Source organism: Triticum dicoccoides, chromosome 1B, assembly GCF_002162155.2.
Source record: "Triticum dicoccoides isolate Atlit2015 ecotype Zavitan chromosome 1B, WEW_v2.0, whole genome shotgun sequence".
Taxonomy (NCBI): Eukaryota; Viridiplantae; Streptophyta; class Magnoliopsida; order Poales; family Poaceae; genus Triticum; species Triticum dicoccoides.
Window position 1 is genome coordinate 563,859,905 of NC_041381.1, and position 14,379 is coordinate 563,874,283.

The 14,379-nt window shown below is 43.5% G+C and overlaps 1 non-coding gene and 1 pseudogene across 1 annotated transcript; both read right to left on the bottom strand.

The window, feature by feature from the left end:
- Positions 1-2,563: 2,563 nt before the first annotated feature.
- Positions 2,564-2,646, bottom strand: LOC119351510. The gene has a single exon (XR_005169995.1). It is a non-coding gene; the product is annotated as a small nucleolar RNA SNORD24 (small nucleolar RNA).
- Positions 2,647-2,669: 23 nt separating this feature from the next.
- Positions 2,670-3,954, bottom strand: LOC119350612 (annotated as a pseudogene).
- Between the last annotated feature and the right edge of the window lie 10,425 nt (positions 3,955-14,379).

Below are 14,379 nucleotides of genomic sequence, written 5' to 3' on the forward strand. Positions count from 1 at the left end.
CCTCTTCCGTAAGTGTCGGATTTTCTCCAGAATCTTGGACAGGGGTTCCCCAGCCTCAATAGCTCGTTTCACCCTCCCTTTCCAGGAGGCCAAATCATTGCTGAATATGCCCATGGCGTGATTGTTAATCTTTTTCATCTTTGGATCATCCCACGGTTGTTCTATGTTATCATCCCGGTCGGGGAACTTGAATCTCTTGTGCAACTTCGTCAGGAGCAACTGCGTCAAATGTTCTTTACTCCTTAAGTCATCGTCGTTGATGCTCGCGCATTCCCGTAGGATGCATCCTACTTGGTTCCCATAGCACTTGCGAGGTTCTTCCGGCTCTAATGGCTCACTTGCCAGGTGCCATCTTTGTGATCACTAGTCGTCCAATCCCTAGTTTGTTAGGTTTTCGTATCCTCTGCTTCTTATGCTTCTTATTTTTGGTAGCGGCATCGGCGTCGGTACCTTCGCCGCCGGTATCTTCCCCACCGTACCTTCCCCATCGGTCTCGGCGCCGCCATTGGTGCCGGCACCGTCGGTGTTGATGTCGGTGTCAGTACCATCATCGAGGCCGACCTGCAAACCTTGGTTAGCAGTCAAATAGTCGAGGTACTCTTGTTCACCCTCATAATCCATCTCGTCTGCATCTTGGTCAGAAGGCCTAGTTTCTTCGTTGTTCGACATGTTTCCTATGATTAAGCCTCCTCGTTTATTTCTAAAAGTATGAAAAAATGAGAAATGACATAAAAAGAAATATATGTGCCAGCACTCGATATGCCTACTATCTAGCACAAATCATGCCAAAATTCACGGAAATTTCTGCATGACCTTTGCTAAAAAAATGGACATATCGAGCGCCTGAAATTCACCGGAACGGAAATGAATCAACATTCCGGCGTAACATAGGCCACTCGGATCATTTACCAAAATTGAACCAAAACATCACATGTCCAAATTCCAAACATGACATGTCCAAAACATGACATGTCCACATATCACATGTCCAGTGCAAATTTGCATATAATTTCAGCCTACCTAAATTCAGCCTACCTAAATTTGCTTTAACAAGGGATGTTGATTTGGAAAATTGCTTAAATGTTGCCTTTTCTTTTAACTACAATTGCTTAACCCTAAATTTCTGTCCTATTTTAAAACCTAGCTAAATTCATAACTAAATAGATAACCTAATTAACCTACTGTCCTAACTAAAACCTAAGTAAATTAACTGAAGAACCCTAGCTAGCAGATAGAGGGGGGTTACAGAGGGTGCAGGCACGAGGAGGCAGGCCCGACGACGGCCGAGGTTGGGAGGGGAGGAAGAAGAGGAGGGAGGCGTGGCGCCTCGGGGTCGGGGCGAGCACAGGGTCGAGGGCGAGCGCCGGGGCGCGGTGGTGCGACGAGGGAAGAGAGTGGGGATTTGGGGGGAACACTACAAGAAATATATCAACTTGTGACCACCACTATTGGTCACTGAAAGGTCATGGTTTTTCATTTGCGACCTTTTTGTGACCAAAAACAGAAGGTCAAAAGCTAGCGGTCGTAAACTGACTATAGGGACCTTTCTTCTGGAATGGTCATGGACGTTTATGACCAAAATACATCTACTGTGGCGTTTTGGTCACTAGCAACCTCCCCAAGCCACCTAGGCATCCAGCGTGGCAATCTGATGTGGCACAAGATTCAGCCCGGTCCAATTTGATTTTCTACATGGGCCGAGCCCAACAATTCGGCCTTTTAAATATTTATTTTTCCTATTAATTTTTGCTAGCTACATGGGCCTGGCCCAACAATTCAGCCTTTTTATTTCTAGATTTGGCCTTTTACAGCGTATGATCTTTTACTTTTTGCTATTTTATTTTCCACTGTTTTACATTTGTCCCAAATATCATAAATATCATAATATCATACACTGGTCCCACACGTCAAAAATTTCAAATGTGCTCAAATTATTTTGATAAATGGGTCGCATGAGTCATGTTTTCATTGCACACATTTTCAAATCACATACATAATTACTATTTCATATGAAACGGGAATTGTAATTCTGAAACATACATGAAATTTACAGAGAGAAGCTACATTAAATCACATACATAATTACTATTTCATTCACAAACAGAGAAAAGATACATTAAATTCCCACATAACCCAGCTATTATTACATAACTTGCTATATAAGAATGTCTTGGAGCTTCTTTGAACATCTTTCGTCTTGAATTTACTCAAAATATCTGCCAACAAGAAAACAGAACAACAAGGATAGGGTGAATAACAACAACAACAACAACAACAACAACAACAATAGGGGGTGCTATTTAGTAGTAAGATCAAGTCTGGAATGTAAGAATGCTTTGTTGTAATTGATAACTAAAATCTACAACAGCTCAAAGTGGCAGTAGCTAAAACACAATCTCAGAAAAAGCATATAATTGATGTGACATAACAAACTAGACAACCAAGAAATTGATGTGACATAACTAGTTTCCAGAAATATCCAACGAAAAATTGATGTCACATATATGTATCTATCATGCAAACAGCGGATGTACTGTACTGATAACACTAGACTAGAAATAAGAGCCTCAGAGATCTTGGTGGTTAAGATCATCAAGTGGGATAAACCCATTAAGAGTAGCAAATATTTTGATAACATCACAGGCTCTATTTGGCAAGCAGAAAATTAATCAGTTGAAGGAGAGGCGATGTTTGGCATCACTGCATTTTACAGTTCCAAAACAGACAGACAGAGTCAGGAATCGGCAGCAAAGCAAGTATACGTATATAGGAATCTCTACTTGGAACCTAGAGTAAGAAGCACGGCTAGAAGAGCCCAAGAATTAATTAATCCTGTGTTATTCTTTAACTGGAATGTACGTGCATCATCAACAGAGAGGTGTGAGCTCTGGACTTAATTGGTTGTGAGAATGGACTGGACTATTCCAAATACGTGCATCATCATCAGTTCTGTGAAGCAAATCTACATATCATATTTCTAGAATGGGTGCACCCAGTTGCTAACAAGTAGATTCAAACCCAACTTGTAATGCAATGATGTTTCTTGTACATTATTACTGTAGTTACCTAAATTGCCATGGGAATATTGATAGCAGAAACAGTGGAACGAGAAGTAAGTTAAATTAGAGCTAGCAGTTCCAAACAATCACTAAAAACAGCAGCAAAAGCAGACACAGATGCCCGCCAGAGCCATTCCCACAGGCAAAGCAAGCACCTTAAGCCCTCTCGCCACGGATCCTCGAAGAGACCCACCAGGTAGGCCTCTGCAGCCTCCTAAAGGGCCTGCACCGCATGGCTCTGGAAGCGGAGGTCAGTCTGCACAGACAGAACAGGATGGTGCTTTTAGTTTACTTGATTCATCATACTATAAGAGTTGACACAACAGGAGCATCACAATGTAGTGCACAAGTTGATTGATCACCTTGAAGTCCTGGGCAATCTCCCTAACAAGCCTCTGGAATGGAAGCTTCCTGATGAGCAGCTCCGTGCTCTTCTGGTACTTGCGGATCTCACTGCAAAGTCAAGCACAAAATTTACTCATTTGAGAATACTTCAAAACAAAACTATAACACATGCTAGAATAGGTTGGAAGATTTTACACACCGAAGAGCAACAGTTCCAGGGCGGTAACGGTGAGGCTTCTTCATCCTCTAGTTGTGGGAGCAGACTTACGGGCAGCCTGTCAAAAAGCAAAGTAGAGCACATGGTAAAATTAACAATAATACCATGATAGTCCATATACATCAGTAGGATATCTGGTCATAAGCTGGCAATGAAGGTTGAGGTTCAAATTATACCCAGTTCAATTTACCTAACCCATAAATAAAGACACGACATAGGTAAACTATCAATATTGCAGTCACAAACCTTGGTGGCTAGCTGCTTCCTAGGAGCCTTTCCTCCAGTGGACTTACGAGCAGTTTGCTTAGTACGAGCCATGAGCAAAACCTTGGTTTACCTGAAGCAAAAACAGAACATAGTCAATTCTATAAATTGAATATCACAATAACACAACTATAGTCTTCTCATAACCAGTAAATTGTGCCTGGCACCTTGTTGCTAGCAAATCCATTCAATAACTATAGAGTCCCAACAATCATCAGCCTAGAATACCTACCAAAATTTTGTACATCAAAAACTAACAACGTCATACAACACAGCTATACACCCCTTCAGATAGAAAGCAGTGTATTTCTAACTAAAACTTTTCATTCAAAAGATCAGACCCAAGATAGAATTCCACTTCAGATGAAAGTCCTGATCTACCTTTAGCATAGTTTGTTCACTCGAAAGACACATATAAAGATGACACACTAAAAAACTGCAGCCTAGTACTTTTTTAACACTAAAGAAAACAAGGCTACCATGATCACCTAATTTTGCAAACAGAAGCAAGAAAAGAAATAGCAGTCCACTGATAAAAATATGCTTCCTGGTTATCACATGTAATGGTTGAACATCAACTTCACATAGTTATGTGCACATGATTTTAGTAATTAGCTAACTGGCAAGTTGATACAATTCAGATACAATAAATGTGAATGTGCATGTACTCAATGTGCATGTACTAAGAAGCCAAGAACACTGAAGAATTTACTGATTGAACAAGCAATGGTCATTTCATCCCAAACCTCTCAGCTTCACACAACTAAATCAATGTCCCGGGAAGGAATCACCAGAAATTTTACCACATACAGTACAAGCACAATGAAGTAGCATACCGAATAGCAGAGCAGGTAGCGGGGGAGGAGAGGGGGGCTGAGGAGCGGCCACTTGCCTTGGCGATGTAGTCCATCAAGGCAAATTTGAAGGCGATGCCGAGGCAGCCGAAGAGGACGGAGACGTTGGAGCAGGCACGCGAGAAGTCCCCCACCGCCATCGCGGGCTGCTACTGCGGCTTGGCGACGGCCGCGAGCTGCTCGAACGACGCACCGATCCGCCGCAGCGGCTTGTCCGCCTTGTTGGACCCCATCGGCATCGGTGGTGCTTAGCACCGCCGCGGTGGTGCCCACGGCGCCGAGGATCTCGCGGTTTCTCAGGGACTGGCTCGCCGCCTCCAACACCGCCAGGGCCGATGCTACCATCGCATCGCCAGGGCCGAAGCCACACGGTCGACAGGCGCCACGCGGATGCGGTTGCGGATCTAGGCCCCGACGGCGCGGACCCCCTCTGCCAAGGGCACCCTGCCGCCGGCCGCCATGGAGGGGTTGTCCATCGAGGAGGAAGGGGTCTCAGGCTAGGGTTTCGGCGGGAAGTGGGGAGTGTCTCTCGACTCGGCATGGAGGAGGACGGGATTGGGGGAGAAGCGGTTGGGTCGATCTAGAGATCCGGAGAGGAGGAGAGGAGGAGGAGTCGTGGGTTGGAGGGTTGGAGGGGATCGATCCATATGAATCTCGCCGGACAGAGGGCGCTGGAGTTGGTGGCGGATTGGAGGGGATCGATCCGTATGGATCTCGCCGGACAGAGGGCGCCGGAGGTGGCGGCGGCCAGGGAGGAGTGGAGCGCTAGGGTTCGAGAGAGAGAGAGAGGCGAGTGGGCACAAGGGGTTGGGTGCGGTTGGGTGCGTGGGAGGGAGTGCGGGTTGTGGGTTGGGCGACGTGGGTGAGACAGGCGGGTCGTTGGGTCCAGGAGCATCCGATGGTGATTAGGCACAATCCGCGTGAGATGCTCCTGGACCAATCAGAATGCAGTATACCAGTACTACATTTTTTGACCATCTAAATTGGTCGTAATCGACTAAAAGTAAGTTGCTAAATCATATTGGCTATTTTATGATCTGAAAAATAAAAATAAAAATAAAATACCTTCTCATGTTTCATCAAATTTGACCTTAGTTTTCAGGAATAATGACAAATCGAAATAAGACAAATATCTTTTAAAAGAGTTAGGAGAAATTAGTTTTTTTAAACCATTTTCCATTTTTAAAGTGTCCAAAATGAGTTTTTTTGTGAAGGACATACTATATATTTGTTGTAAAATTTTACCAGATCAATTTTCTAAAATAATAGGCCATATATAATGCACAGATGACCAAATAGTTGAGTGTCCAAATCTTTTATCCACCTCTCGTGAAAAAGACAAATATCCGTTGATTCAGCTGGAAGCGGGTCAAATTTGAACTGTAGATGCCTTCTAGTTTGCTCTTCATTTTTCCAAAAATCATTTCTAGGTACATAAGTATATATTTAATCAGAGAAATACCAAAAAAATTCCAAGATTCAACCACTAGCTAGGAACGGTCATTCTCGCCGTTTTGACCGTATTTTGAAACGGGCATAAAAAATTCAACAAAATTCAAAAAATTGGGAGACCTTCGCATTGTGTCACTATATGTGGCCAACTTCCCAGGAAAAATAATAAACTTGTAATATGGTAATTATTTTAATAAAGTGTTCTCAGAAACGAGCTATCGTGTGTGGAGATCAATGGCTTTCAAGCCAAATGATAAATCTTATGGCCACATTTATGGCATAGTTTGTTCAAATGATCTCATATTGTGCAAAAGGGTGCATATTGGAATGGCAAACAATATTGCCTAAGGAAGTTTTCATTTTCTTTGGACGAAAAAATCATTTTCCATTTTCCGAGTGCCCCAAATGAGGTTTTTTTATGAAGAACCTACCAAATAATTGTTGCAAAATTATACCAAATAAATTTTCTAAAATACTAGGCCATATTTAATGCACAATTAACCAAATGGTTGGGTGTAAAAAGTTTTGATCCACCTCTGGTGAAAAAGACAAATTCCCGCTGATTCAGTTGGAAGCGGGTCAAATTTGAACTGCAGCTGCCTCATAGTTTGCTATTTATTTTTACGAAAAATCATTTCTAGGTGCATAAGTATCTATTTAATCAGAGAAACACCAAAAAAATTCCAAGATTCAACCACTAGCTAGGAACGGTCAAGCCCGCCGTTTTGACCGCATTCTGAAACGGGCATAAAAAATTCAAAAAAAACAAAAAATTGGAAAACCTTCACATTGTGTCATTATATGTGACCAAGTTTCCAGGAAAAATAATAAACTTGTAATACGGTAATAATTTTAAAAAAGTGTTCTCAGAAATGAGCTATCATGCGTGAAGATTCATGGCTTTCAAGCCAAATGATCAATCTTATGGCCACATTCATGGCATAGTTTGTTCAAATGATATCATATTGTGCACAAGGGTGCATCTTGGAATTCCAAACAATGTTGCCTAAGGAAGTTTTCATTTTCTTTGCACGGAAAATTCATTTTCCATTTTTCGAGTGCCCAAAATGAGGTTTTTCTGTGAAGGACCTAACAAATAATTGTTGCAAAAATGGACCAAATCAATTTTATAAAATACTAGGACATATATAATGCACAATTGACCAAATGGTTGGGTGAAAAAGTTTTGATCCACCTCTGGTGAAAAAGACAAATTGTCGTCGATTCAGTTGGAAACGGGTCAAATTTGAACTGTAGCTGCCTCATAGTTTGCTCTTTATTTTTTCCAAAAATCATTTCTAGGTACATAAGTATCTATTTAATCAGAGAAACACCAAAAAAATCCAAGATTCAACCACTAGCTAGGAACGGTCAAGCCCGCCGTTTTGACCGCATTTTGAAACGGGCATAAAAAATTCAAAAAAAATCAAAAATTGGAAAACCTTCGCATTGTGTCATTATATGTGACCAAGTTTCCAGGAAAAATAATAAACTTGTAATACGGTAATTATTTTAAAAAAGTGTTCTCAGAAATGAGCTATCAAGTGTGAAGATTCATGGCTTTCAAGCCAAATGATCAATCTTATGGCCACATTCATGGCATAGTTTGTTCAAATGATCTCATATTGTGCACAAGGGTGCATATTGGAATGGCAAACAATGTTGCCTAAGGAAGTTTTCATTTTCTTTGGACGAAAAAACCATTTTCCATTTTCTGAGTGCTTGAAATGAGTTTTTTTTGTGAAGGACCTACCATATATTTGTTGCAAAATAGGACCTAATCAATTTTATAAAATACTAGGCCATATTTAATGCACAATTGACAAAATGGTTGGGTGTCAAAAATTTTGATCCACCTATGGTGAAAAAGACAAATTCCCATCGATTCAGCTGGAAGTGGGTCAAATTTGAACTATAGCTGCCTCATAGTTTGCTCTTTATTTTTTCCAAAAATCATTTCTAGGTAAATAAGTATCTATTTAATTAGAAATACATGGTTTGATGGCGAGACATCGAGGTTTGGACGGTGGCCGAGGGGCCCAATTCTAGAGCGCGTAAGCTCGCATGCCCGTCGCGAGGTCACCGCATAACGGTGGCGTTGCCATGTGTTCTTGGCAGCCTAGGCATGTCTAGTGGGTTGGGCACTCCCCAGGTAGGTTCTAGGAAGAAAATCACAACATAAGATTCTCACGAGGAGACCGATCGATGCTCAAACATGAATAAGCAGCCAAGTGTTTGATTTGTGGTACGAGAAATGCCAATGGCTAATGGGCATGAGTTTTGGCTGGGGATGATCAATTACTAAGAAGACCGTCTTCACAAATTTTCACCTCAAAAGGAGGAGCCTAGGTGGTACTTGCTTTACAAAGTACCACACTGGACATAAATACGAATGTTGAAGCTGGGCTCAAAATAATGAATGGATTGAGCTGGCATTTGGTGGAGGATGGTTATTTGGGCATAGGAAAGCACTGTAGAAAATGGATACCATTTGGCCATGCCAAAGTGGTACTTCCTTCACAAAATGCTGCTCTGAACAGAATAGGAAAATAATATTTTCGAATTATTTTTTTAACTACGCAAGGAATGTTTTTGACATATTTGATGAAGATATGATCCAAAACATTTATGAGAATTTTTTGAGAATTTTTGGAATAACAGAAATATAGATTGCTTCACAACCTAGGGCAAAAACTGCCACATGGACATGACACATAGGCAAAACTGATGAGATGGCACCTAGTCATCACAACCCACCACAATCTACAAGCTATGACCATCTATATTGGTCACTAACAACTAGAAATAAGGCAGCGGACTAGCACTGTTTGCTTTGTGACCATTTCGTGTAAGGAAATTATGACCTTTCTGACCAAAACGGTCGCAATGGTTTAGGGTTTGGAGCCCCCCGAACAGCTTTTGACCAATTGGTCTGAAATGGTCATAGATCTATGACCAATTCTTCCAGGGTCACTGACAGAAGGTCACTAGTTGACATATTTCTTGTAGTGGAAAAGAGGCGGGATGAAGCAGAGAGAGTGAGGATTTTGGGTTAAGTGGACGTAGTTGTAGCACATTTAGGCCAAACGCGCTACTACTATTACATGCAGCTATAGCGGTTTTATACGGAAACCGCTACTACTACCTTGACTAGTTGTACCTCTTTTTCAGTAAACCGCTACTACTATTACCAGTTTTCCTTTTTCTTTTCCTTTATTTTCTCTCACTTTTCTTTTTTTTTCCGAGAGCAGTGAACGAAGGGAAGGCGATATATATTGCATCATTTGACGGTTATAAATATGTATACAAAATAGGAACATATATATTACATCATTGGACCCATGCATAATAATGGCTAAGTGTGTATACAAAACAGGAACATATATATTACATCATTTGACCGATAACATACGGTTCCTCAGCGTTGACGTTTTCGTTTTTGAGTCAGCTTCTTTCCCTTCTTGTCCGTTGAAGAATAATTGAGCCCGTCATTGTGACTTTGCCTTTTCCATGGAGTATGATTTTTCTTAGGTAATGTAGTATTGATTCTTCTTATGACGTATACTTCATCATCATCATCATATTCCCTCATTGGGTTGCCGTACTGATCGTAGTCTTCCTCGTTGGTGACTCCATCCATTCCAATGATGTTCCTTTTGCCTCTCCTCACGACAACACAGCTGGGATTGCGCGGGTTAGTTATGAAGAAGCATTGTGTCACGTGCTTAGCGTGTACCCATGGCTCGTTGTTTGCGATAGCGTTCACGGTAGCGCTCTTTGCATCGGGTATAGTCATGGTAGTGAAATTCCGGTTTTCTCTTTCGACATTCTTAGCCCATCTGACACGGAACATTGTCGTGTTGTGCAATCCCGCGTAGTCAAGCTCCCAGATCTCCTCGACCCTTCCGTAAAATCTTTCAGTTGCGTTGTTGTCGCTCCCGGTCATGCATTCCATCGTCACCCCTGAGTTCTGATCATCACTGTCCATATCTTTGGCCTCCGTGTAGAACGTGTATCCGTTGATATCGTATGCCTGATAGGTTACGAGGTTGAGCGAGGGGCCATGTGCTAAGGTGTATATGAGCAATCCGTCCTTAGAGACCTCCTCCAGGGGATTAGCAATAATATGCTCTTTGAACCAATGTAGGAAAGTGGAGTTGTGCTCTCTAGTAACTTCGGTGTCCGTCCTGCATACCCCCCGATCAAGATACTTCTTTGCGATAATTTCTTTGTGCAGTGCCACGAAAGGATCTACCTCGTCTAGGTGTTGTAGCACTACCAAGTTTGCTCTGTCAAAGTCGCTGCATCGATCTGAGTATGCCATGTGCAGTTCCCTGCGACCGTTGGAGTGACCTTCTCCTTTGAGCTTCCCATCGTGCTTGTTAACGGGCAAACCAACACTAACATCAGGTGGCTACAAGTCTGCGCCATATAGAAAATTCTCGCAGAAAGAGATGCACTCTTGTGTCAGATAGCCCTGGACGATGCTTCCATCTGGACGGGACATGTTATGAACGAATCCTTTGATGATCCCATTCATCCTCTCAAACGGCATCATGTTGTGCAGAAATGACGGCCCCAGGTCTATTATGTCGTCCACAATATGGACACACATATGCACCATCACGTCAAAGAACGCGGGCGGGAAGTACATCTCAAGCTCATTCAGTATCACAACGATCTCTTCCTATAGCCTTCGAAGCTGCTTCACACTGATCGACTTTCGAGAGATGACCTCGAAAAAGTTGCAGAGACCAATAAGCGTGTCACGGACGTGCTTGTCCATTATCCCTCTAAGGGCAACAGGTAGTATCTGCGTCATCATCACATGACAATCATGGGACTTCATCTCACTAAACCTTTTCTTGTCCGTGTCTAAATATCTGCTTATCTTGCCACAGTAACCGGAACTAACTTTGACTCCGGTAAGGCACTTAAAGAATTGATCGATCTCAGCCTAACTTAAGGTGAAGCAAGAAGGGGGCAATAATCCTCTTTCTTTATTTTCTTGCCCTTCTTATCCCGTGCCTCTGTCTCCGTCTCTGTATCGTCTGCCATTTTACGGGGAGGCATGTGCAGATCTTCCCTGATTTTCAAATATTGCCAGTCTTTTCTTGCCTTCGGCCCATCCTTAGTCTTATCCGGCATGTTCATCAGTGTTGCGAGCAAGCTCTCAAGGACATTCTTACAGATATGCATTTGATCAAGGCAATGAGGTGTATCGAGTTTGTGCCAGTACTCCAAGTCCTAGAACAGAGACCTTGTCTTCCATACCTTTAGCAGCGGCTCCGACACCTTTCTCATCGTCTTTCCCGGCTTGGGGCACTCCTTCCAGTTTTTCAACAGCTCATCGATTTTGGCACCGCTCCGCTTAAGTGGAGGTCATCGATGCTCAGTGTGACCATTGAATAGATCTCAACGGTTTCTCCACGGGTCATCCTGTTCGAGCCATCTTCGATGCCCCATGTACACGATTTTCCCAGACCCGCCATCTTTCCTTGACGTTAGCTGCTGAGACGTCGTATCATCCATGCACCGCGACATATCCGTAACCGAGATAGTCGTGCACCGCCGTGATCAACGCGGCTCTCATGTAGAAATACTCGCATTTGCTGGCGTCCCATGTCTTGGGCGGTATTTTCCATAATGTGTCTATCTCCTCTTGAAGTAGCCCCAGATACAAATTAATATTATTTCCTGGTTGTTTCGGCCCTTGAATAAGCATGCTCATGTGAATGTACTTCGAGTTCATGCACAACCGGGGGGGGGAGGTTGTACATCCATACAAACACGGGCCATGTGCTATGGTTGGTGTCCTGGTTGCCAAACGGATCCATGCCATCGGTACACACGCCGAGCACAATATTCCTTGCATCACATTTGAAATACCGATAGAAGTTGTTCAACGCTCTCCACTGGCTTCCATCCTTGACGTGTCTCAGCTTCAGATCATCTCCATCATAGGTCTTCTTCCTCTCCGCGTGCCAGCGCATTAGCTTTGCTTCCTTGGGATCTACAAAATACCGCTGAAGACGGGAAGTGATCGGTAAGTACCATACAACTTTCTGGGGACATTTCTTCCCGGCCTTCTTGTATCAAGAAGCATTGCAGACTGGACAGCTTGTTTTTTCCGCGTGCTCCTTATGATAAATTGTGCAATCGTTGATGCATGCATGGTATCTAACGTGTGGAAGATCAAGAGGGCACACGATCTTCTTGGCCTCATCAACACTAGTAGGACATAGATTCCCCGCGGGAAGAACATCCTTTAGGTACTTGAGATGCTCATCGAGGCTAGTGTCGGTCCATTTGTTTTTAGCCTTCGTCTTCAGGAGTTGGAGCATGAAACTCAAGCGGGTCACCTCAGGATTGCAACCATCATACAATGGAGTGTTCGAGTCTACTACCAGTTGCTCCAGCTTAGCCTCCTCTCTAGAAGCAGCTCTCTCAGTACTCGTCTCCTTGCAAAGCAATGCTTGAACATGAGGGTCCCGCACGATTGAACTTAGTACCGACGAACTCTGCTGCATGGAGTCCACGTCGTTCTCTCCACCGCCACGTCCGGCCCCTTCTCCTCCTCCATGTCTGGCCCCTTCTCTGCCGCCATGTCTGGCCTCTTCCTCGCCGCCATTATCGATCATCTCTTCGTCTTGCCCGTGTCATCATTGCCTGCCCCGTCGGCGTCCTCAACATCGTCATCCTCATCTTCAATTATCCACCGAGTATAGCCATCCATGAAACCAGTCATGAGCAGGTGCGCTTCGACAAGACCATTGTCATAGGGTTCGAGCCAAACTATTCCTTTGCATTTTCGACACGGACATAAAACCTCTGTCCGGTTATTTTCTTTCATGTCCTGCACCGCCGACCGCAACCACCTGTCCACCATTGTTCCACTGACCATCATGAACGTATGCACGGTAATAGAAAACAAATTGATTATAAAAATGCGTGCATGCATCAAAGTCATACAAAAATTCGGCATGACCTTCCCTAAAAATAGGACATATATAGATCTAGAGTTTGCCCGGAATTCGCCGAAACGGAAATAAATCGACATTTCCGCAAAACATAGGTAACTCAAAAGCACAATTTGGCGTCAACTCATGCCAGACACACAATTTCCATAATATTGCCCAATTATCATATCACACACACATACACATATTTCCATTTTGCAAAAGCATGAAATTTTAATCACCTCTATCTCGAGATCGAGCACACGATGGAGATGATGATGTAGGGAGATCAAAACTGCACAAAGCTCTTCTTGACAAAGATAGGTCTAGTTAGGGGGCAAATAGGTCACTTGAATAAATGCTACATCTATCTAGCTAGCTAATTCGGGGGAGACAACTTCAACTAGTGGAGGGAAGGAAAAAGATAAAGGAGATGCATTAATGGAGGTGGTGTAGTTAGCTAGGAGTAGTGAAGAGAGAGAAAGGTAGGTAGAAGAGGGAGAGTAATGGGGGAGAAGTCTTGAGGAAGAAGAAGAGTGAGAGAGGGAGGATGTGGGAGGTAGGGGAAAGGGAGGAGAGGAGATGGGGGAGGGGAGGGGAGGACGGGTGGGGAAAAGGTGGTGGGGTGCTGCGCCTTAGCAGTAGCGCGGGAGGAAAAGAGCGCTACTCCTAAGGGTTCATCAGCAGCGCGCTTTAAAAAGATGCGCTACTGCTAAACGGGCCAACCGTGAGGACAATTTCAAAATTAGCAACAGCGACGTGAAAAAAAAGGGCGCTACTACTATCGCTTTAGCAGTAGTGCGCGTCGCACCACCGTGCTGCTGGTAAACTGAGGTTGTTGGGTTCTGTCGGTACATTTTTGTAGCAGCGCGGTTTATCCATCAAGCGCTACTGCTAAGTTTTCATCAACAGCGCGCTTTTCGGAAGATCGCTACTGCTAAGTAGCAGTAGCGCCTCTTTTTGAGCTGCGCTGCTGCTAAGATTATGTGTATAAGGTTTTCCCTAGTAGTGTGTGTGTGTGTGTGTGTGTGTGTGTGTGTGTGTGTGTGTGTGTGTGTGGAGGGGGTGGGGTGTGTTTGAGGAAATGACGCGGGTACTGAAAATTTTACTATGCGGGAGTCAAACGCGGGAGTGAAATGCCGGGGCTATGGAAAATTTTCATGATGATGCATCGCACACGGTCCGGAGATAACAACCGTGTGTTATGAAACAGAAAAACCCTCAAGGTG